Here is a 26,026-nt window from a genome sequence, read left to right as displayed (position 1 = left end):
TAATTCAAGGCTGAGCTTGCAAAGAACTTGCTTTCGGAAACAATTTTACCTGCTAGGACACCATCTTGGCTGACTTGCTAGAGAGCAAAAGCAGAAAAAAAAAAAAGCAATTTCACCAAGATGCAAAACTCACAACAGGCTTTCACCTTTAATGCATTAGTTGGGTTGGGATCAACAAACTAAACTACCACTGCCATTCAGACCATTTTATTTCTACACAGAATAGAATCACTTGAGTATCTAGAGAATCATTAGTTCATTAATTCCTACTAGAGGAATGCAGAAGTGCCCTGGCCTCCCTTACATTAGGCAGTGTCCTACACATGGCAGGTCTAGCAGAATTAAGCCAAATTATTAAACAAAACAAGGGATATTCCAATTGTTTTGCCTGAAGACATGCACAAAGCAAAAGCAACTCTACAGAGCATAGAAGCTCATTTTATTAATATTGCTAAATATATAGTATATACTAGAAGTTAGATAGCAAACCCTGTAGAGCATATATTTCCAAATTTCTTTGGACCATGAAACAGTGTCAAAGTTAACTCTCAATTTTCCACCCTGCTTCATTAGTATTATGCAACCTCATCACCTAACCTTTAACTGAGAACCTTAGAAAAGCAACATACTGCCATAGATTATCTCCAGTAATAGACTTCTATCTATTTATCACACTATTGGAACTACAGCTGCAGTTGTAAGGGAACAGAAGGTGGCATAATCTGAAGGATTTTGGAGTTAAAACATAAGTGTACCTAAATCTTACATAATAGATGGAGTTAATCACAGCCTGCAGCAAGAATGCATGGCCGTATACACCGTCAAATCAAAGGCAAATTGGAGAATTGCTTGTACTTAAAAAGTTTTTATCAGTTTTCATGAAAAAAAAAAAAAAAGTATATCAGAACTTCAAACTTCTATGTACAATCTTATTACTGTAGCCCAATTAGTTTGGCCATGTTCCTGGTCTGAAGCTGTTCATTAATACAGCTTCATAATTTACCAGAATCCTACTGTTTCACTAATATCTTCTAAATCCAGCCAAATCACATCATGACCTTTGCCTTTAAAAGATCTCACGATAGCCATTGTGAAGTATTAATTTAAATTACATTTCTTTTGTTCATTTTTCCCCTTACTGTTAAACTAAAGTTACTCCATTCTTCCCTGCACTCCAGTTTGCCAGAGAAAAGTTTATGAATTTTAGATAGTACACGTAATCAATATTTGATGCCAACATTTCTTTGCTCTTCAAAGAGATGAGCTCTTCAGAGCTCAGACTAAAACTATCAGAGCAGCGTTCTGATCTCTATTTCAGTTCACTTTGTCTTTTGGCATAGTCTTGTGCACTATCCACTGGACTGAAGCTGACCAGTTCTTTCCTTCAGACAGGCTTGTCTGTCCTTCCACTGTCATTTGCTTTTGTCTGGGATGCTACTGCAGCATTTTGAGTCAAGAAACAATTTGGGTATACAATCTAGCCAAGACTACTTTGTGACAAACTGGAATAGACCATAAAAATTTGGACAAGGAAGGTGCATGCGTATGTATGTAAAGATAACACGTACACACAGAAACGCAGACTATACATATAGGAACTGGAAAATAAGGTTAATTTTGACCATGCATACAATAAGACAGAAAACAACTACAAATGTTTTTGGCAAACATTTCTTTAAGAAACTACAAATGTCACAGATACATTTTATAATTAACATAAAGTTTATACACCGTAGAGAAGTTTTACTGTCAGGAGGCAGCACTATTACAATCCAGTCATCTAACTAGAATAATTCTGGACATCAAGCTCCATCCAATAATTCCTACACGAAAGTTATTGCTCAAATGAGTTTTGCTTATTATACCCTAGGTTTATTAAAATATATTTTTCAAGTTTTTAAAGTACCTAACAACTCTCTAATTTTGCTATATGGATGCATTATACTTAATCTTCCTTTGATGTTTCAATCTTGGGCAAATCAAACAAATCAGCTGAAAGACACAGGCAGCTTCTGGTCAACAGAAATGCTAGAGGAAGGGCAGCTAGCTAGTGTCTCCAGCTTAACTCATAAAACACTGCATAAGGCACCAGAAATGTTATTTTTACTTCAACAGTTCTGGATGGAGTGTATCCCACACTTCACTTCATGTTCTGAAGTGCACTTGAATTCACTGGAACTGGTCACTTTACACAAGCAAGTACAGACTTCCTTGCATGAACGGGGAGTCCAACAGCAGACACCTTGGGGCAAGAAAGAAACATCTCCATTCATTTTTGAACAGCCAGGCCTACCACCAGAAAAAACGATAATGGTAAATTGATGCAACAGCTTTCTCTGACTGAGAGAGTGCTCTTGGGACCAAGAGAAAAAAAATACAGTAATCACCCTAAGTACTGTTATAATGGTGAGTACACCTTGGCAACTACTGCTGCAAAAAGAAGCTATACAAGACATTTCAGAAGACGCTAATGGCTTATTCACACACCAGTTACCATTGCTAAGGCTGAAGAGATTATCAACCAGACCTGGTCATCACTTCTTTCCCAATCAGTTGCTACAATAACACTCCCAAATTATTTTCAGTCACAGTATGATACGTAAACTTGAACATAATACTAAGTCTTGTTAACTCAAATCCTTGTGACTCAGTCATAAAAGTAAGTTTCGTGTAAGCATTTCAGCTCACATAAACCTAATAGTTGTAGGATTAGTTATACAATGATGGAAATCGACCTAGATACTATCACGAACTTGAACGTTTTTTTCTCTTCTTAATGTCTTGAGATGCAGGGTGGGACTAAAAGTACTTAACATCCAACAACGTTCACAAACAGCCAGACAATTTTTCCTAAGATCGCTCATATCACTTACCATCTATCTGTAGGTTAATACAAACATTCACAGAAATACTGCTCTTCATATGAAGACTGATTTGTGGAAAATTTTTTTCCTTATGTAGAAGCAATAACATTCAACACATTATCCATGATTTCTTATATGGCTTGGAAAGTTTTAGTCATCAAATAAGCAAGAAGGAAACAAGGGACTCAAACATGCCACAGAGCAACACCTCCCACAATGAGGAAAGAAGGTAAGGAAAGACAAGATTTCAAAAAGTGAACAAGATCTGCTGGTTAAAACCAAAAATCTCTAGATCCTCAGGTTTCATTTCTAATCAAGTTTTCTAGACCTGATCTATTGCTACAGATACATCTTTGAAGGTGTCAGCATGCACAGAGAGCACAGAACAGCTGTGGCATCAACTGTTGAATTTGTTTCAAATGCCAATTTCAAAATTGTCAGCATTGGCATTGCTAACAATTCAGAGCTCACTAAAGTCAAGATTACTGAAAGTAACGGGAAAAAAAAAAGTCTATTATAATGTACTTTTACATGGGGAATGTTAAATCTACAAATTTAACGATTTGACGTGCAATTATTAACCAAGTCTGATTACAGCAAATAATTCACAATACATCAAAATGGTAAGTCAACCTCATGAATAGTTCTTTGCAAACAAACTGAACTCCCTATATCTGAAGTTATGAAAATACTGCATCTCCTTGTATTAAAGCGTTAGTAACATATCCCTACAAAGTAGTACTTAAAAAGAGACTTCTAAAAAAAAAAAATTACAATACAGCACCTCTGCAGTTGAAATTCAAGAACAAGCTTTGTCATCCTATAAAAAGACTAATACGTGTTTCCTGAGAGGCAGAGAGACCACTGTGGACAATGTGTTCATATAGATATTCAAAGGAAAAAATAATACATTGCTCAAGTTATTTTAAGAGCACTTCATGATTTTAGGTTTGAGAGAGAAATACAAAGACTCAAGTCAAATATCAGAATTAAGTGTTTACCTGTAGTTCAAGCCTGTTTTTCTTCAAACCCTGATGCTGATTTCCTTGGCCTTCAGTTTAAATAAATTTGCAAAACAATTTTTCCTGCCAATTATAGATGAGAGCAAAAATGGCATTTTATTCCAAAAGCTAGTTGCAAACTCACTTGTACAGAAGATAACTGAAGGAAAAAAATGAGTCCCTCCACCCAGACCATAAATTTAGTTTAAAACAACAGACAAGCACCACAAAAAGAACAGTGATTCTGATGTAGAGCCTAGGTCTCGCTTTTTGCTATTGTTGCTAGCTACCTTTTTTTTTTTTTTTTTTGATTACTCCAGACAAAGGATGATGCCCAGGGTGCACTGCTTTATGTTCAATTTTGAAGTCATATCTAGTTCTTCAGGTAAGGAGTCAAAGTTTATGCAGTCACAAAAGCAACAGAAGATCATTTGGAAAATTTTGCAATTCTATTGGACAGTTCAGGTGAGCCTGTAGACCCTGACCAATCTTTACGACAAGTCTCCAGGGCTCACGTTAATGGCATTTTGGGACTCATACCCACATCCATCAAAAGCAGCTTTTCTCCTCACAAACTCTAACTTCTTCACCAATCACACATCCCTAAATCTGTATGCATGACCTCATGCCTTTGGCAAATCAAAGTAGATTTTCAGAACAGTTATGTCGTTTTATGCTACCAATTCCAGCAGAATCCATTATCATTTTTCAACAGAGTAAGGTCTGACAGACAAGCTCTGGAAGACTGAGCTCCAGTTTTTAACAGGTTATTACCCTGAATTTCTCCTTTTCCTGACACATTCAAGGGCAATGCAATGAGGCATTGCATCTCAGATACCTCAGTCCTCAGCAGATGAATTTAGACTTCTGGTGAAGACCAGCATATGTCTGGGTCTCAGTCCATTTGCAATCTGCACAAGAGAACCTGTAGCATCACATAAAAATAGTGTAAAACAAGGCTATATCAATACACTTTAAATGACTGAGGCAAAATCTCCCAGAATTCTTCTACCAGTACTAAATTTCATTGTTATTTGAGGAACTAATCGTAATTTTTTATCCACATACCCAGTTTTCCTCTCCCCTCCTTTCTCCTATGGCAATATTCATTCCCCATCCTCAGTCATGCTGAGATCAGAGCCTATGGGGCCTTACTGAGATCAGCAGCCACGGGTACTTGAAAGAGGAAAAAAATAAAACATTTTTAAGAGGATCCATTCCCTAATATTGCTTACAGTACAGATCCACACAAAGAGTTACTTCGGCACAACTAAAAGGACCCAGTAGACAACTGAGTGACATAAAGACACAGAATAGCAAAGAATGACAAACTACAACAAAACTCTCTTACTGAGAGTATTCTCTACCTATAACTGCCTGCCCTTGGGGAACACAGCACTCAAGGACCGCCAGGTCACAAGGAGAAGCTTTTATTAGAAGACAAAGTTTTTTGTTGTTGTTGGTTTTTTGTTTGTTTGTTTGTTTTCTCTCTCTAAGTATTTTAGCAAGCAAGAGAGGATGTGGATTTACAGCATCAGAAACAGGTACAATAGACACCAACACTACCCACACCAACTTTAGCTACTTCAGCTTCGCAGCTAGTTCATAAGCCTGACTGTTCAGATGCCTAGCCTACAACAGGATGACATGCCTTGAAGAGCACCATCAGAAAACAGCCCTCTCTGTTCCTTTCCAAAGCTGAAATCCTATCTGTTGGCTACACTATTGGTCCCACAGTGCAACACTGGTCAATACAGCATGAGATGCTAATAGTGATTTTACTATTATTTTGTACACTTACTTTCTCCTAAACGTTCTTATTAAATATTTTGATGTCATTGCTTAGGAAAAAAAAAATGCTTAAAAAAAGCGAGCAAGGAAAAGTACAGACTGAAGTGAAAGAAGCTAGATAAAAATTAGAATCCTACCACCACCATTGTTTTTGATAGTAATCCAATAAAATAACCACATAACCCTACTGTGAGTTCAGTCTAAGAAGCAGAACAAGGTATAATAGATGAGAACATCAATAACAGAACCCAGATTAAGGGACACACCAGCCCAGATGCACTGGTGTTTTTTGAAGAACCTGCCAGGAAGCCCATCACAGAAAAGAGCAGCCATTGACTACGCACAAAATCCCTTCCCACAGCCTTCAGTTTTGACCCGACTTAGTAAAGAAAGACACACAAGGTAATACACGATGTATCCTCTCGTAACTGGCAAGGCCAGGAGTTTTCCTCAGTATTCAACATTGGTCCAATTGCACTTCTATTGGACAGGGTCAATAGAAAGGGCTCCATCCTGTACGCCTACTCCCACACCAGGCCATTTCAGTAGACGTTGTACAGTAAGCTTCATAATCATTGGGGCCAATGCAAATGCTAGTGGACTTCCATTAAAAACATATCACTGAAATGATCCAGATTATGAAGAAGGAAAAAAAAAAAAAAAAAGGAGTTTCTGAGGTTCTGTGCTCTGTTTTTTCAAGCATAAAAACTGCCTGATCATTTTTTTTAAACTACAGGACAAATATTCATTCACATACCTTTGCCTGTAGAGTTCCCCAGCAATAGAAACAAGTGATTCAGCAACAATGGTACTTTAGGCAAGAAGAACTGAGCCCAAAATTATTAAAGTACTTTCTCTCTAGCTATACCAGACTTTTTGTTAAATTTAGTGATTGTTCCTGATTCACAGTTACAGCTAATTCTAGTCTGAAAGCACATTTCAGTGGTGCTCTGATCTTCTACCTAGATTCAGACAAGGAGGGCAGCAGAGAAAGGAGCTCAACGGTGACATTCAGAGAAGGTGTAGGGAAAAGAAAGTGGGAAAACTCCACAATTTGCACTATGGCCCATCTCTTCAAGACATCCAACTTGCATTGTAAGCCAAGCCTGCAGCCATCACATACACCCAATGAATGAGTTGGAGTGTATTCTGTAAAGCCTCAGAAAGCATCCCCAACATTACAGAGACACAGGACAGCAACAGGCTGCATTTCAGCTTTCTTAAAATTATAGTTTCTGTAAGCTTCTCCTAAACCAAATACTGCTAACGAGTTGCATGTTACTGTTCGTCTAGCAAGGCGTTCAAAATCAGTAAGATATATGCCAAAGATTCACAGCTATTCAATCAATGTCCTCCAAGTGAAAAAAAATCCATTACATTATTGGGTTGGTAGAAACCCCAGTCATGAAAATACTGACCAGTTCTTTCAGTAATGGAAGATCCAACAACTCCAAGGTATACTGGAGCTCAGAGAAATGTCCTGATTTCCAAAATGGGAGGAGTGAAAATCTGTGCCATTTTGTTATTACACAGAAATTTAATAACACTGATGAGCTCAACAGAGATAAGTTTGGAAGTGACAGTGCAGCTGACTTGTTACACAAAACTTAAAAGTCTGCTAAAATAAATCAAACTCTTTGAAAAGATAATCTTCAAAAAGATGGTTTTGAAATTTGAGTTAAACTCAAAAATTTCATCTGCAAAGGCCTCAGTGCAGACTTTATGCCAATTCCAGCATTCTGCTACCACCACCGACAAACATCAGCTCCTTTCTGAAGTTACCTGATTTCCTAATATACTTTGGGAAACAAATACAGCTTTCTTTCGAAGTGGTCCCCGATTTTATTAATGTATTTACATAAAAATAATGAGTATAGAGACAGAATTGATTTATGCAGCAGACAGCTGGACTGTGTCAAAGCACCTCGGAGAAGAGGCAAATTTGAGAACAAATACATTAACAAATCCACCAAACAGCAATAGATTTACATGCCTTATACTTTGGAACATACATTTCTAGCAAAATCAAGAGCAAGACACTAATTAGGCTGCAGTTTTGCGGTCATTAACTTGGTTTACATTTGCTATCTTCCTGACAAACATTAGCCAAATGCGCTATACTTCAATGCAACCTGGCAAAGTTCTTAAACAAATAATTTGACACACTTATGAAGCAAACTAAAATAAAATCCCCAGTCTTTTATGAAAACAGTTTGCTGTTTTAGCAGCAACAGCTTTAACAGCAAACTATACCTAACCTGCATGATTCAAGCTGTGAAATTCAGCAAGTTTCTGGAGGAATTACAGAGAGCAGACTGCCACCTGTCTTTTACAGGTCACAGCTGCAGTGCTGCAGCCTCCAAATTAAAACTAGCCTACCAGAAGCAGTTGACAAAAGCTACATATCACAGAAGGGTTTGTTTGAAAATTGTTTGATAAAAAGACAAGCTATTATTCTGAGTCAGCTACAGTTTTACCACACACATTAGGTGAGACCAAATGTCTAGTTTGTAACTTGAATGAGGAACACGTACACATGAAAAAGAGGATAAAAGGATGATAATGAAGAGAAACAGACTGATTGACAATAATTTGGAGAAAATTTAGCATTGACAAAAACTCCCAATAAAGATCTCCATAAAACCATGTCACAGAACATTAGAATTTCCTCAATGCTGCTTCTCATAATTACAGCAGCAACAATACTAATTTATCTCAGAAGCTATAGCAACTTCAGAGCGTGTATTACCAAGTATTGAGATGATATCAAAGTTTCATAAACCAGATGTCAAACCTACAGCTACGTCTCATATCACTGCTACTCATAATTCAGTCGTTGCAACATATTAACTAATTACGAGGTACTGCCTCACGCTAAGTAACACGGAATCGGATTGCACACACACCCCTAGTAGCAACTGGCAGTACACACCTCCAAGAAACTGATAGCACTATCAGCTAGCCACTTACGTGTCATCCGACAGCACAGAAATGAGCCCTGGCAGCGCCCAACGAGGCAACCCTCAAATCATAGAGCATGGACAGGGTCTGCCCCTGCTCGCCCAGGAACTCAGCTGTTCCTGCGCTGAATTCCTTCACACAACTTCTGACACAGAGAATAAAGTTTGCAGGAGGCTTCGGTCGTATTTCTGTGATTTACAGCTTGTAATAAATAGTTTACTCACTGGAAAGTAATGAACTTCATTCAGTGGTAGTCCTGTACGTGTACAGGACTACATCAACACAAGTTAAAGTCCACGTGGTTTCCATGAGCTGCCTGTGGGAGGGAAAAAAACACCACCACCAAAACCAACGTTTTTTCCTTCTGAAAACAGCAGGAATAGATAGTTACCACCCTCTGCATGCCTGCCCAACAGGAAATCAGCACAACAAACCTGCTATAACCAAAGTTTATGGATCATTACAAAGTGCACAAGCACTCCTACTACCTGCAAATATTTTAAGAAAACAGCACTGGTTAAAGATTAAAAGCAATAAGACACTACTGATATCAATGCCTTCGGCTTTCTCAGTCAAAACAAAACTCTGTTACAACATCCTAAGGAAGGTAGGATATAACTTAAGAGCAAGCATTTACACTACTTAGTTCAAAACACTATTTTGTGTTTATAAACTGCCACCCTCCGGAGCCAAGCCTTTGCTCTCAGCAGGACCTCTCGCAGCTGTTCAACATTAAAATGAGGAATCGAGATGAACCCATTAGTAAGCGTAATGAAGTTAAATGCTGGCCAGGAAGGTAGGAACACAGCACAAAATACAGCAGGCTACCAAAAATATCTCTTACCAGACTGAGCACTTAAGGCCATATCTTAGCCTTTACAAACAGCAACGCACTTTTGATCGAGTACCCATTAGTCCCTCCATGCAAAGACGTGACATCACCGAGTTCAACAATTCTTAGTTAATCAAACTTTTCTAAATTGTGTCAGAGCCTTACTTACTTACCAGCCCGAAGATGCCAAAAGTGCTACAGTTAAGACCCGAGTGCAAGTTCCATTAGGAAAAAAAATCTAGTTATTCTAGTTTCACAGAGCCCTGGCTGGGCTAGCACTATCCTAGGCTTGATAAAAATGAAAATTAGAAAAGAAGCGTTTTGCTTTCAGAAAACACGCTCTTGTAAATTATCCTGAGGCTGCTCAAGCACGCTATTATACTATAACAAGTTTTCAGTTTCAGGATGCTTTCCTTGGCTGCAGTCTTGCGGATTCTCTCTTTGCCAGGGCGCGTTTGCGTGCAGGCACTGGCAGCAGGGCACGGTGCGTTACGGGGCCGGGTGCCACTGACAGCTCCCCCTCCCCCCCCCCCCCCCGGGAGGTTATCGCCGCGACAATCGGCCCCGCACACTTCCATCCGGACAGACACGACAAAGCCTGACAGCTGTCATTTACCCGATGGAGTAATCCAATGGAGCAATCCTCGCGAAATTAAAGAGCGATAGAGCGCACCGGGGCGCCTCCTGCGCGGTTGGGGAACGCCAACTCCGAGGCTGCACTTCGCCAAGTGCCAAAATTCAGGTCCGCCCCGGACCGGAGCCTCGCCAGTCGAACACAAGTACCGAGGGACACCCCAGGAGGATAAAAGTCCGGGGGCGCCCCGCTCGGCCCCGTTTTCCTTCTCCGGGACAAAACCAGCGCAGCCTTTAGGGGGAACCCTGCTCCTCCTGGGGCTTAGGGGGAAGCTGCGCCGGGCAGTGCCCGGGGAAAGCCGGGTGCCGGGGGGGCTCCGCTCCCCGCCAGTGCCTCTCCGCCTGGCCCCCGGCTCCCCCTGCCGGAACCGGCCGCTGCGGCTCCCAAGAGCCCACCCGGGGCTCCTGCCCCCCGGGGGCGCCCCGGCAAAGCGAGGGGCTCCCGGGCAACCACTCCTGGGGGTCCCGCTGCCGGCACCGGGGACGGACAGGGGTTTTGGGGGATGCGCCAAAGCATCCCCGCGCCCCTTCCCCGAGCTCCGCACCGGGGGGATAGGGACCGAAGGGGACCGGGTGGGTGTCTGGCGAGGGGATTTACCTGCAGGCACCGTAGGGCAGCACCGTGCCGACCACCACCACCGCCGCGCCGTGCCCCGCTCCCCGGCGCGGCGCCGCCACCGCTTCACGGCGCCATGGCCGCAGCCTCTCCCCGCTCGCCCCCACCAAGTTCGAGGCGCGGCCGCCGCACCCCCAGCGCCCCTCGGCAGGGCGGAGCAGCGGCAGCCCCGGGGGGAGATGATGCTGAGGCCGCCCCCCCGCTCCTCCCCGCCCTCCCGCTCCCCGCCTTGCCCCGGGCACGGAGCCCCCGCACTGTTCCCCCCCCTCGCTCCCCCTGCTCCCCCCTCCCGGCCAGCCGAGAAGTTGCAACCGGTTGAGCGAAATGTTTGCGCTTGGGGGTTTGGTTTCTGCGTTTTTGTTTTTATTTTTATTTTTTTTCCCTTGCACTTACCGCAGCTCAAAAAGCATGCCCCGAGGCTGCTCCCTGCGATCGGGTCTGAGAGCAGGGGCGCCCCAGAGCAAAGCGCAGCAAACGCTGGCGGTGAGGGGAAGGCAGGGATTTGCCTCGCCCCGACAGGGGCAGCTCCGGGGGTGCTGGGCTCCTAGGGGGGCTCCCAGCCCCAAGGGGCTCCGGGGGAAGCGCTGCAGGGAGAAGTGAAGGGGAGCCAGGGGTGCGGGACCCCCCAGCTCTGCCCCGGACCCTGGGGGTCGCGGAGCCCGTGGGCGCCGGGAGCCCCGGCCCCTCCGGGGCATTTTTGGGAAGAATTAGATGGTTTCTCCGCCCCTTCCCCTGGAGCGCGGAGCGACGTGTCAGCCCCACAGGGTGCCGGAGAGGGCCGGCGGCGTGGACGGGCCGGGGAGACGTGGCACCGAGGCATCTTCCCCAGGTACGTGGCTGAGCTCCCGCTGCGTGCCTTTCGGTGCAGCCCGCACATCTGTATTAAAGCTCAGGGTTGTTTTCGTTCGTCCGTATGTTTTAATGAATGCCATCAAAGCTTTTTTTTTTTTTTTTTTTGCTTTTTTTTATTTCCTCCTCTCTCTCATGGCAGCATTTGCATGTTTCTGCTACGAACCGCAGCACAAACTGGCTTGTGCTGTTTGCAGCGAGACCTCCATTTAGACGGCTAAAAGCAGTGAGAGTTTATTAAAACAAACAAAAAGGTGGAATTGATCCATGCTAGAGTAATCCCATGAAAATATACTTAATTAAAACAGCTAGAGTCAAAACTTATCTGCGCGCCAAAATGTTGCAAAGCCAAAGAGCTTGAAACATCCAGCTCAGGAGAGAATGCAACTTTGGCTACATGATAGAAGAAACTTTTTCAAGGAGAAATGTTAATGAAAGTTTGTAATTACCATTAAAAATGAAGCTCAGGAATTTGGAACATCCTTACTGATTGTTTCTTGGTATGAAAGAAAAAAAGGCACAAAAAATACCAAAGGCCAAAATTTTTTTCCATCACAGTCATATAACCCTGAGAGTCAAGGATGTTTCCTTAGTTATAACGATACTGTTCTGTAAGACAGCAATGTAATGCATATTTATGCAGCATCACTTTCCTGTGAAATTTCCTCATCTCTAGAAAATATTTCTAAGAATCCATTAAACAACTGAAAAGTGCTATCAAAGTAACTGCAGATATAGGATGATTCATATACATACCCCATTAACTTGTTTGCTGTGTTTTTTAAGATCTGTCCACATAAGAAAGTCTCATGTTTTGTCTATGTCTTCATCTATTACAATAGCTTTAGACTTTTTCTTTTTAAATAGGAGATACGTTTGTTCTTCCAACTGCTGAAAGAAATATATATAATATCATATTATATTATATATATATTATATATATCAGTATATACATATATACTGATATATATATATCAGTACTTCAACAATGAAAGCTAGGGACAGTGTAGGCAAAACCCACTGCCAGAAATAAATAAATAAATAAATAGCATTCTGGAGTGATGCATACTTGCACACTTTAGCCCCTAAAAATCCCTCTGCAGTTTGGCTATGAAAGAATGGGTACGCATGTTAAAACAATAAATAAATAAATAAATAGGAGACTTTTATAGCTATAATATGATACCTGGTTAATGATATACAGTTTGACCAAAGAAAAATTACATTGAAATCATACTTTATATCAGCTCCAGAGGTTTTAAGTCATGTGCTTTATAACTAACCACCGATCTCGGGCAAGAGCAACGGTGAAGTCAATGATTAATGATATGCCACTTGATTTTACTTTGAGAAGCTCATTGTCAAAGATCTAAGATGTACGAAACTGGTCACGAGATCAACCATATTTGAACTAAAGCTACCAAATGTAACATAATTTAAACTCTATGTCTAAGTGCAGAGTTAAATCAGATGAGTTGAGAGAGCAGGACAAGCAATTTTAGGCAAAACAATCCCCAGACATACTATAATTATAATAAACCCATGCAGTCAGGAGCTAGTTCTTTGGATGGTGTCTGTACAGGTACCTTGCACCATGGTGCCTCAGTCCCAGGCTAAGCCTCTATGTGCTACTACACCCAAAATAAGAAACGATACCCTATTGTAATCCAGATGTCTTATGCTGAGGACAGGGAAGAAAGAAGCAGCTGCTGTATGATCTAAGGAAGAAAAAAACCTTCACAGGACCAAGACCCAGTTCCATCCAGCCCTCCTTCCAGTATGGACCTCCTCCTCCTCTGCCCTCTATTTTCCTGCCATTATATTTCTTGCTGACACTAATTCTTGATCCTTGCTCACAAGAAAAGAGAGCCTCAGATGTTACAGGGTGAAGTCAGACAGTGCAGTTGGAAGAGGAGAGGCTGCACAGCACCTTCAGGCTTTCGTCCAGCTTGGTGGGAAGCCAGGTTTCAGCTCCTCCCTGTGGTGCCAGGATATAAGGAGCGTTAGAAAGCAGCAAAGGGGGTGGATTTCCATCTGTTCAGGTAGGAAAGCCACAGTGTAAAGGAAGTCCTGTCTCCACACTACTCATCAAGAGCACCTTGAATAGTAGGGCTGTCTTTCATCATTTAGGAAAACACGGTCAGGCACTGTAAGCACAAAGTTTAAGTTAGGTTAAAAGGAAAAAAAAAAAAAGAGGGAAGGAGGAGTTAGCTTCAAACTAAGCCTTGAGCTGTGCTCTATGCTTCAATCATGGTGAAAATCCCAGCTTGCTTCACAACACCAGAGTTCAAAGGCTTTATTGCCATTGCAGCATTATTTTTTTTCACTCCGTTAGAAACACCAGTTGTTGTTTGTTTTGTTTTTTTCAATCACATCATCTGCTACTCAGAAGAAACTCTCCTGATAACTGCAAACTCCCCCGAGCAGACCAGCAGGAGCACGGCACATGTGAACCCTCTCCCGAACCAGTTCTAAAGAACCCAGCATCTGTTCAGTCCTGTATCTTGAGTCCACCTCGCTTATGCAGCCTTGCTGAGAGACCTGTTCATCAGGTCAACACTGCTGTCTCTTCCTTCTTTCCCACTGAGATACAGTAAAGCATTTGGCCAGCTGCATTTCCACGGTGTGAGCCCTCTGCATTCCCACCTGCGTTTGGCAAAGTCAGCCTCCACGGCTGGATCACCGCGACTCTGCTGCATTTAAATGTCAGGGGCTTCTGCTGTTGTTATGTGTAAAACCGCGAACATCTTTTCCACCCCAGGAAAGTAGGTGACCCAGCGAATGGAAATTTGCTATCCTCACGCAGTTCCAGCAGGGAAGTATGTTGTTAAAAAGCAGGACAGGCAAGGCTATAGCCATGTATCCCTAGTAGCATGTTCCCAGTAGCAGACCAGACATTAGACAAGTTCAGACTGAGCAAAAATTTTATTTGTCTTAGCAAAAGACACTGTAGCAATACTTGCTTTAAATCACAGGGAAATAAATGTCAGAGTTGCAAACTCTCTCCTGTTTTTGTCAGATGATTGTCTCACATTATGTGCTGTATCTAAAGGTTACGCTGTCTAGCAGCTGTAATATCTCTGAGTTAGGAACAGTGAGATGAGATTCTAAATTACTTGACTTTTGAGAGCTAGGTGTGCTTCTGATGAGTTTTTATTTACTGTTTGTGATCAAAAGAGAGAATAAAGCAGTATTTCTCATGGTATTTGTATGATTAAGGCTCTTTATAACAAATGCTTAAGGTGATATTTTCAACGCAACTATAAAACAAACAAATGTGCACTTGCATTTATAAATGTGTTCTATGAGCTCATTTTTGGTAATTGCTTCTTTCTTTTCATTAAAGTCTCTGACAGATAAGGCAGTTAAAGGAGTTGTTATATCAGCATTAAATAAGGGCCGTCTAACTTCAAGTCCTTAAAAGCAGTCGGATATTTGGTGAAAATGATGAATTCTGAGGTACTGACTCATGTGACCTGAAAATGCCATCCATTTCCTGATTCACCTTCATATCATCTCTAGGAAAAGAGGAATATTTTACAATGAATACCTGCAGTCAAACAATTTTTTGTGTCTGTGTTTTTCTGTCTTTCAGCCACTTCTCTGAACTGATGTCTTCAAAATGAAGAGCAAGAATGAAGGTGAGGAGGTCCTTACCTGCGAAGGTGAAAATGAAGAACGCCTTGGATAAATCAAGAAATGCAAGGAATAGAAATAATAGGAAATATTTATAACTCTGGTCTCTTAAATAGGCCAGAATTTGGACTGAATTTATGAAAAGTTACAAAGCTACATAGAATCAATTACATTTGAATCTAGATTCGGGAATTTTTTATTTAATACATTATAAAGATATCAGTATGTCTTTACCTCTCCTTTGGATGATAATACATTCTGTTGTCTTCAGCCTTGCACAGATTTCTTATATAGGTTAATTTAATTTCACCTTAATTTTTTAGTTGTTAAACCCGAGACACCTCCTTACATCAAGCTAGGGTGTGAATTTAGCAATCCATTAGTTGGTTCCTCTTGTCTGCAGGTCCATGATCATTAATAGTGGAACCCTGTGTTTCTATGTCACCAGCAGTACGAGTGGGATTTGGACAAGGGGTACATACATATGAACTTATCACTGACAGATGTTGAAAGCACATAATATAGAGCTTAATTAGACTTCAGGCTTTTGTGCTGGTCATTTAGGGGCAGTGTGGGTAGAGACAATACTTGGCATAACTTCTGCCTTCACAGAATTAGAACATCACAAATTTTAGAAGAGATCTTAACCAGCTGTGTAGCCCTCATTCTCAAGCAGTATTTCTGTGGCACTCTGATGAAGCATTAATAGCCCTAAATCTGATATCACCCATGAAAGCACACCAAACAAGCAGTGAGCGGCAGGCAATTAGGAGCACTGTGTGGAACGGGACAGCAGCAATGGAGGTTACAGGTCCAATCCTAGTGATATTTTCCACTCTTGCTCCTACACTGTGTTCAGTTGCCTGTAAGGAAAAAATAAATAAATAAATAAAAATAAACTGGGTGCACTGGGTGATCCTAATTCTAGTGCTACCTAACACTTGAGTGTTTAACTTCTTGCCCTTAGCATTCTGCTAACATCAGATGTTGGGTATGAGTTGAATTATTAAATTCACTTAATATTGCTTTCCATAGCCTGAAACAGTTGTAATTATCAACATTATTTAAATCAGATACATTGTATTCAAAATGTTTTAATTGATTTTCTTTGTATTTTGGTTAATAAAAACTGCTCCATTGAAAATACTGTGGGTTAATTATTTGTAGTTTTGGCTGGACAAATGAATAGGTGAAGGAGACTGCTCCAAAGCACAGAACACCAAGCCTGAGTCAGCCCCAGGAACTCAGAATTTGATTCTCCAAACCCAAAGTTTCAGAAAACAAGCCTCCTTCTGAAAGACTTAGCAGGAGGAGAGATGTTCAGCCATACTGTCAAAGAGCAAGAACCATTGTGGGTTTTTTTTCCAGTTATCCCAGCTCCACTGAGATTACCGAGGTTTTATTTTTTCTACATAAGGAGATTTGGAGTTCATATAACAGACCGTGTTAGATTAAAGAAACTGAAATTAAGTTAACCTTGTAAGTCCATCACTGTGCTTTAAATACTACCAGAAGACACAAAAAGGAGACCGAGACTATAATGTGTACGCACCTTGAAGTACCTCATCTCTAATGGACTTCCTCTATTCAGAGCAGAAAGTGGGGGCCTTTGAAGGGGTAAGTGTGTGCACCAACCTACATATCAAAATAAGGCTGGTCACTGTTGCTTTCTTCATCAGCCATATGTTCACAAAGACTTCAAAGGCTGAAATTTTTAAATTAGTTGTAGCATAACAAAACCATTAATTTGCATTAAAGTGACAGATTTCAATTGGTTTTGGCAGCTGTGGACAGACAATCTAATTAAAAAGACAAGAGTGAGGCAAACCAAAAATACATAAGAACTACATGGCTAGTGCTGTTGTCTTTATTCTGATAAACAATTCCTTCTGTTACCAAAAAGAGAGTGTTAAAAACAGGACTCAGTCAACAAGTGTGGGGGGGGAAACTTGCATGATCTCAACAAAAAAAAACGAGTCAAAAAATAGAATTTTCATCCAACTGCAGCCCAAAGCAAGCAGGCACTGGACATTGTAGGTGATTGGCAGCTTCTGTTTGTGGCATGATCAATCATCTAGCAAAAAAAATAAATAAATCTATTCATTAGCATCACGTTTGGGAAGGGTTTTATGAACCAATTTCTCCATGACACAGAAGCAAATGCAACATTGTAACTGCTGTATGTGGAAGCAAGCAGCTCGGTGAGAAGATCTACTGAAGCCTGCATTCCCTAAACTGTCTTATGTCTGAATAGTGAAACCCTCAGAAACTCCTGCTTTCCATACACTCAGAAATATGTGCCCTACACCTTTTTTTTCTTAGATATATTATTTTTCTGAAACTACAGCAACAAAGCAAATATGTATGCCCAAAGTATAATGAAAGACCAGCAAATAAATATGTTCTATCATCATCTGTGTTCTCCCTGATTTCCCTTCTTCTGATTTGTGAGGCACCACTGTAAAAGGCAGGGACAACAAGGCCGAGATTTTTGTATAGGATAGCCACATGTAGTCAATCTTTTTAAAGAGAAGTGGTCTCAGTAAGCAACCTCACTTAGAGGAACTAAGCAGAGAGCAGTTCCAAAATACAGCTGGTAAGTTTTGTCACCTTTTTGCTGGTTCAGGAAGTTCAGAGTAGTAACTCAGGTTTGGTCTAGCGTATTAACTATTGGTTTTCTAAACTACTCAAACTGTTAGGATTTTTTTGTTTTTGGTGGTGGTGGTGTGTTTTTTGTTGTTGTTGTTGTTGTTAAAGAGGGAAGAGATGTGCTACAGTTTGAGGCAAAATGCACATAATTTGGAAAAGTTTTTTGTGACCATTTGCTTTCAATCTGCTGCTGTGACCAAAAGAAATTTGAACTGATACAATACGGCTGTTTATATAATTTTATTTCTCAACATCTGAGGAAATTACAAGACTAACATAGTTTCCAAATACTTCTATTCAACGTTTAACGGCTGATGTTCCCAGGGTCAGCAGGCATGGAGCTGGGATGGGGAATGTCTGGACATTCTTTACAGCACAGTACCAGGAAGAGCCTTCACATGGCTAACTCAACAGAATTTTTCTTCCCTGCTAGATGCAACAAGAGCATCTATAAACATTTTTGAAGTTTTGGTCAAGAGCAAATACTTGGCAAAGATTGTTCTGACTTCACTGGGACTGAGAACAGGTTGTATCATTTCTAGGTTGATATGACCAAAAGCCTTTTAAGGAATCAAAGCGCCTACATTTTCTTGCACACCAATAGGATTTGCAATTAGAGGAACATTGTAGGTACTGTAAATAAATAGAGCTCAAAGTTCCCACTATATTCAGTGACATCTTGAAGTACATTGCAAGTCTTAAAAGTGACACAGTGTGAAAAAGTACCATCTAAGACTGAAGCAATTATATTCTGCTTGGAATTCTTTATGAATAAACTGACAAAACAAAATTCAAATGCATATTACGTATAGCAATATGACTAAAGAAATCAGCAAGGAAAGACTTAAAGGGTAGCAAAATACTCTTTGGATTTCTTAGCTGACAACAGGAAAGCAAACTATACTTTTCTCATTTTAAATGATGTCTTTCCTTTCAGTTCTAGTATTCAGATCACTTAGTCAAAAACACAGATAAATAACCTATATTCTATGTTTGATAACTGTGCTACACCAATAGTACAGTTTGTTTTTTATCTGTTTAAGAGCACCACAATACTGGTTGCTGCTGACACTGCATCATCATCTATAAATACCATGCCCTGGAAAACAACAGAAGAGTTGATGTCTCTGTGCGCATTCACTCACATTGTTCTTAGCACAACAGGACTCTGGTTTGGCTTGGATCTACCACTGGGTGTTACTGTTACATATATAATATATAATTGATAACAGTCCTACTGTCTGATTGAAAGTTGCATGCTGTGATTACCTGGGAACGTTGTTAAACTCTTCAAATGTGATAAGAAGAAGCCATAGGTGTTTAGATACTAAGGAGAGATACAGAGATCTGAGAGTCCTACACCACCATCAGGATCTAGGAATGCAGTGTTTAACTATATCGAGCTAAAAGGTCCTTAGGGGACATTTGGTTTCTCGGAAATTAGCTACCTGACAAACATGTCTTTTCTTGGTACTTATTTTCTCCTCTGTCTTATAACTCTCTTCCCTGTAACTGAAGGAAGTGCTGAAGGAATAAACAAGTCCTACAAGTCCTACTAATTGTTTTTTTTTGGTTGTTTTTTTTTGGCAGTAAGATTATAAACAAAAACACATTTGACTAAATCCTGTGGAAAATGTAATTTGTTATGTCACAGCAATCACTCAGCATGTGTGCAGCTGGGTTTGATGATACCAGGCCCTGCTTGTTATAAAATCAATACCAATGGCCTCAAGAAAGGAAGGGAAAATGAAGAAAGACTGATGGTTTGTGGGCTTAAACCAGTTTAGGTCATTGGGAACTAAAAGGGAATATTTTAACTTGCCAATGAATTACTTTTTCATTGCCAAGACCAAGGAGTGGAAGCCAAATTAATGTCTTCCATCTCATTTCAGAAACATTCCATGTCTTTTACCAAAGTCCTTTGGATTATTACAGAATAAAGAAGGGGGGAAATGTTGTGCTATACATATATATATATATATATACATATATATATGAGAGCATAACAAGTACTAAACACAGGATTTGCAATGAAGCTTTCCATAGGCCAACTTTAATTCCACCCACTCAAAGGGAAGCAGTCCACCACTTCTAAAAATTAATCAATGCCCTATTTGTTTGTGTTAGTTCAATTCAAGGTGACCTTATTAGAAAAGCTCCATCTTGGAAAAATCCATGATTGCCTGGATCAAAACAGGAAAAATTTTATTCCTCCAAACATTTATTACTGCCAGCATAACACTGAAAGCATAGCAGAAGTACTACAGTCACAGTGCAAACAAGTCTGATGCCCATGGGACCCCTCTGAGACGTCAGCCACTAATGCTGGACCAGGAGCTCTGACTGTGCCATTGCTCCAAAACCACTTTTCTCTAAACACTGGGTGAACAAGTGTACAATGGTCTGCAAGTTCTACGAAGCAGTAGTAACAAAGGCCAATATTAAAAGAGAATCGTAACTCTTTACAAAGCTCCCCCTATGGCATCTCCTGATCGTGCTTTATAGCTGGAAGACTGAGGACTCTAGACCAAGCTCAGCTCAGCTCCACAGTTGAAAACCAAGAGCAAAGAAGGAAAACCAGAAACTCTTAGCAGAGTATACACTGGTGTGGGTGCTCACTTCTGTTTTGTGTTTAGGGCCCAAGCACTACTTGGTACAAAGGAAAAATAAATGAAAGAGAAGCAGAGATTAAAAGCAAGCAGATGAAGAAAAACATCGAGGTACAAAAAAGGAAAGGGTAAAGAGAAAGCAAAAAGGCAAAAAGTTGGCACTCTTCATTGTATCAACAAAGTAATAAATGTCTCCTCAGAACCATGCCCGAAATCCACCCATCCTTTCCCCAAAAATTATTCAGATAGACCCTCACTTAGAGCACTCAGAATCTCTAGTGTAAGAGAGAGGATAGGGCAATAGTCCATCTAGCCCAAGTATTCTGTCTCCGATGTTCTCCAATTTCAATGCTTAAGGAAAAGTTTAAAAAAACTCAAACATACAGCTAGCCTCCAGTGCTTTATGACTTATGGACATCCAGCCCTTCGTAGGCTTCCATTTCCTTAATCTATTCTGGGTGGGGATTAAGGGGATGGATAGCAAAGCAGATGTTGTCATGGGTGTCAGCTACTGACTGTCCACCCAGGATGATGGCACAGATTAGCTATTCTATGGGTAGTTGGGGGAAATCTCGGGATTGCTTGCCCATGTCCATATGGGAGACTTCAGCTTCCCAGACATAAACTGGGAATATCATACTGCTGCAACAAGGCTGGGAAATTCCTGAAGCATGTTGAAGATAATTTCCTGTCACATGCAGTGAATGAGCCAACAAGGAAAGGAGCCCTGCTGGACCTGCTCTTTGAGAATAAGGAAGGCATTTTGGGAGAAGTGACATGACAACAGGTGGCTGTCTTGGTGACAGTGATCACGAATCAGTTGAGTACAAAATTTCTTGTGTAAGGAGAAAAAAGGTCAACAAAGTTTTTGCCTTGGACATAATGAGCTTGTCAGCAGTGTCCCCTGGCAATCTGCTCTAGAGGTTTCAGGGGGCCATGAAAGCTGGTTGCTTTCCAAGAACCACCTTTTAAAAGCCCAAGAGTAGGCAATCCCACTGTGCTGCAAGTCAAGCAAGTATGGCAGAAGACTCTTCTGTCTGAACAGGGAGCTCTGCCCAAAACTAGGGCAGAAAAAGAAAATATATGAGCTCTGGAAGCAAGATCTGGCTTCACAGGGAATACAGATCTGCAGTTTGCATCCACAGGGAGAAGATGAGAAAAGCCAAAATGCAACTCGAGTTGACACTGGCCACTATGGTGTCAGAGAACAAAAAAGGGTTGTTCAAGTACATCAAGAGAAAGAGGAGGTCAAAGAAAAATATTGGACTAGCACTTGAAGTGAACAGTCACCAAACAAGTATGGATGATGAAAAAGCAGAGGCATTTAACAACATTTTTTTCTTTCCCCTCAGTATTTAATAGTAATGACAGATCTGCCTGGACCTCAGACTTGGAAGACCATGACTGGAGAAACAGTGACTTTCCATCTGTGGTCACCAGAGTTGGAAGGGAATGGCTGTATCAGCTCAACGTTCATTAGTCCATAGGGCCAGATGGGATTCACCCCAAAGGGCTGAAAAAATTAGCAGACTTTACAGCTGGATCCCCCCTCAACAAGCAAAGGTTATAGGAGTCTGGGAAGGTCTCAGCTGACTGGAAGCTAGCCAATGTTATACCCATTTACAAAAAGGGCACAAGAAAAGACCCAGGAAACTACAGACCTATTGGTGATGACACTAACCTGGGATGTGCTGTGGATTCCCTGGAGGGATGAGAGGCCCTCCACAGGGATCTAGATAGAGATCTAGATAGGGATCTAGACTGAAGCACTTAGCAATCATCATCAACATAAAGTTCAACAAAGGAACATGATGGGTTCTGCACCTGGGATGAGTACTGCCAGACACAGGTACAGACTGGGAGATGAATGGCTGGGGAGCAGCTCAGCAGAAAGGGTCCTGGGGGTGCTGGTGACAGCAGGCACATGAGCCAGCTGTGTGCACTGGCAGCCAAGAGGGCAAACTGCAGTTTGGGGCGCATTAAACAAAGCATAGCCATCTGGTTAAAAAAGGTGGTTCTCCCACTATCTTTAACGTTGGTGCAGACTCACCTTGAATACTGCATGCAGTTCTAGGCTTCACAGTACAAAAAGAATATTAAGATAACTTGCAAGTGTCCATAGGAGGGCAACAAAGCTGGTGAAAGGGCTGGAAGGCATGCCCTGTGAGGAGAGGCTGAGGACACATGGGTTATTTTGTCTGGAGAAGAGGAGGCTGAGAGGTGACCTCAAGGCTCTCTGCAACTCCCTGAGGAGGGGAAGAGCAGAGGGAGGCACTGGGCTCTGCTCCCTTGTCACCAATGACACAACAGGTGGGAACAGCACAAAACAGTGCTGGGGGAGGTGCAGGCTGGACATGAGGAAAATGTCTTTACCGTGAGAGTGGTCAAACACTGGCACAGACTTCCTGGTAAGGTGGTTGATGCCCTATGCCTGTCAGTGTTCAAGGGGTATTTGGACAATGCCCTCAATAACATACTTTAACTTTCAGTTAGCCCTGAAGTGGTCAGGCAGTTGGACTAGATGATCTTTGAAGGTCCTTTCCAAATGAAATATTCTATTCTATTCTTTTTCCTGTCCTTGTATGATAGGACAGAATAAATAGTCATTCCCTATGTGCCTTCTCCAGACTTCATATGATTCTTTGAATCTCAATTTTCTGTCTTCTCAGCCTCCTCTTTCCAGCCAAAAAACTGCAAACATCATTTTAGGCTCAGGCATGCTATGGATTTCTTTTCTATTAATTCCTAACATTAAGTTCTATTTTTGAACACCACTGATATTTTCTCAGAACTGCCTCTTGCAGCTCCAGTATTTTGTTCCTGAATGACAACAGGAAGTTTAGAATCTACCACTGCCTGTGCAAAATTAAGGTTGTTTCCTTCTGTGTGCATCCCATTACACTAACATAAGTGGAATTTCATGCCCCTTCTTAACATCCATTCATGTTATATTCTGATGTCTTTTCACAGAATTTGTAGTTGTTCTTTATCTTTGCCATCCACAATAACTCAGTATCATCAGTGTTTGCCCAATTGCCTCTTGCAGTACGTGAAGAATGACAGATGAATTTTCCTTGGATTGTATTAAACAAAAATGCTAACATTCATCTTACAAACACCTGAGCAAAATGCGATAAAATGTTGTTCCTATTCTATTGTGATTTTTGACTAAGTTGGGAAAAAAAAAAAGTCAGGATTACTACTTTAACACAGAGAGTTTGGGATTTCTTAACAATTTTCTACTGCTTGTTTTCTTTCCTCGAAGAACAGCATAACGGTCTAAGAGATTATTACCAATTCAGATCAAAATGATCATTTTGAGCTGCAACTTTAAGATTCAGTGATGAATACTGACAAGAATTTTTTGAGGTTGATGTAGTGACAAAAAAAAAAAAAAAGCCAAAATTACAACTGGCATTCAAGTACTTTAAACAATGGTCAGACAGTGAGCCTGGTTATTTCTAGAGCTCCACTGTGGTTACTTAGGAACTGAAGTACAATGCCATAGTCGTGCCAATGAAAACCATCAATTGCGAATCCAGAACACCAGACTAGTTCACAGCTTGCATCAGTGCAACTCATTTCAACTTACAGTTACAGTTTTGACTGGCCACAAGTTTAAAACATACAAGGAACAGATGATTTAATTCTTTTGGTCAACATGTACTAAGGAGATTCAAATTTCAAACACAAATCTCCCAGGATATGTATTGGACGGTATTTCCCCATTCTTCTTTTTTGTCATTTCAACCAATAAAATAGTAAGTTGCATTTATATAAATATGCAATTTCAAAAAAAAAAAAAAACTAACTACTATCTCAGATAAATGAGGAAACCTAACAAGTGGGTTTATGATGGAAAAAATAAAAGTATGATTAAATAACACATTTGTAGAAAAGCTTAGTTAAATTCTTGACGTAATGTCTCTGGCTTCTGAATACATTAAAAACAAACAAAAAAAAAAAAAGGAAGAAATCTTTATGACCAAAAAAAGAAACAAGCTGTAATGAGAAGAAAACAGGATGTTGTTGAAAAGAGGAAAAAAAAAAGTATCAATATAATTTCAAGGTACCCGATTCTCTTCAGATAATTCCTGTTTTCAGTGATTTAATTAATGTTGAGCGGGAAAGTGTGACTGGCTCATTGCTTCCAGAACATTATGGGATTATAGCTGTCTGCATTTCCTTTCTCTTCATTCAGAGATTTAAGAAAAATAAATAAATCAACAGGTAGCACTTGAGAGACAGAACAGAGGGAACACAGTACTTAACAAGCAGCCACCGGACAGGGCTGGACTTTTAAGACAAGCTGTTTCCCTTTATCACTTTAATTCTACCTGGTCCCTGTAGAAAAGTTTTAGCTGACCAAGATTATTCTTCCTACTGGAAAGGCTCCACCAATTTACATATCACTCTTCCCTTAAAAGGCTATTAACACTGCCATTTTAGGCTAATACGTAATTATCACTAACATTTTAACCACTATGCATAACTATCACTATCATTTTCTGCATAATTATCACTACCACAGAAAATACAAAAGCATAACCAGGTCATAGTTCTGCAATACTATACAAAAGAATTTTTATTTCCTCTCTTTGAAATAGGGCATTAAATCTTTGTATATTATCTATCAAATACCCTATCAATTTTAATACAATAAAGCATTGAATAAGTTAAATAATCCTGTTTAAGAGGAAGGCATCAAACTTTCATATGAAAAGTTTATTCATTATCCTGAAACAAAAGAACATACAGCGTATGGTACGCTCAAAATGTTCTTATAGGCAGGAGGGAACATATACCATGTACATGGAACTAAGCATTTACAGTGAACCTGACTGATATCTTAATCATCTAACCAAAATACAACTAAAAGTTATTAGTAATCTAGTTATAATAACACTGATATTTACAGCACAAAATATACAGAAAAAAAACACAACCTCATTAATACTCATAAATTCATTAATACTCATAAAATCATTATTCAAGAAAGCTTACTAAAACTTACATTTTCTCTGGTGGAGAGACTGCAAGAAGTCATTAGAACCATCCTTACGGCCCTAGGCAAGGTGGGCTATACCTTGTGCTTTTCATGGCAGATGCGTATCTGTTCCTAAAAAATCCAGCGGAGGGGGCACCACAGCCTTCATGCATCAGTACTCTTATTATTGCAGGTTTTTCCTCACATTTATCTAAATAGCCCCTGTAACAACAGCAGCTGACATCTTCTTGTCCTAATTGAAGTGAAGAGCAGTTAATTTTCTCCTTTTTGCAGCTATATGTAATGCTTAAATGAGGTATAATCATACTTCCCCCCCCCATCATACATACATGTATGTATCATATGTATATCATAATCATACATACCCCCCCCCCCCCCAGATAAAAAATCCTAATTCTGTCATCATTTCTCCTGAGGTCAGATTTTCTACACTTCCAGTAGTTTGTGTTCCTCTCTTCCAGACTCTCTTTTGGTCTAATCTCACCTACAAATTACATCATTAGCTTTATCTGAAGGATCCTGGACACCACTTGATTCCAGACCTCTCCCTTACTGAAAACATTACCTTCATCACATA

At 40.5% G+C, this 26,026-nt stretch overlaps 1 protein-coding gene, 1 long non-coding RNA gene and 1 other non-coding gene across 8 annotated transcripts in view; 2 read left to right on the top strand and 1 right to left on the bottom strand.

Moving 5' to 3' along the window:
- Nucleotides 1-11,383, bottom strand: part of SEMA5A (semaphorin 5A) — a 337,359-nt gene extending 325,976 nt beyond the window's left edge. The window contains exon 1 of one of the 6 annotated variants that reach the window (XM_035552812.2): nt 11,092-11,383. The gene's annotated coding sequence lies outside the window, so the exon portion shown is untranslated. Of the gene's footprint in view, nt 1-8,626; nt 8,902-9,622; nt 9,642-10,065; nt 10,423-10,680; nt 10,894-11,091 lie in introns of those variants that run through there. The other 5 variants (XM_035552815.2, XM_035552811.2, XM_035552813.2 and 2 more) reach the window with 5 other exon arrangements.
- On the top strand, nt 11,378-16,327 carry LOC118251062 (uncharacterized). The gene is made up of 2 exons (XR_004779643.2): nt 11,378-11,527; nt 15,143-16,327. It is a non-coding gene; the product is annotated as an uncharacterized LOC118251062 (long non-coding RNA).
- On the top strand, nt 14,985-15,053 carry LOC118251069 (small nucleolar RNA SNORD123). The gene has a single exon (XR_004779646.1). It is a non-coding gene; the product is annotated as a small nucleolar RNA SNORD123 (small nucleolar RNA).
- Nucleotides 16,328-26,026: the final 9,699 nt, after the last annotated feature.

This window comes from Cygnus atratus, chromosome 2 (genome assembly GCF_013377495.2).
Source record: "Cygnus atratus isolate AKBS03 ecotype Queensland, Australia chromosome 2, CAtr_DNAZoo_HiC_assembly, whole genome shotgun sequence".
In the NCBI taxonomy this organism is placed as follows: domain Eukaryota; kingdom Metazoa; phylum Chordata; class Aves; order Anseriformes; family Anatidae; genus Cygnus; species Cygnus atratus.
The sequence above is the reverse complement of the archived record's forward strand: the minus strand, read 5'-3'. Positions and strand labels throughout refer to the sequence as shown.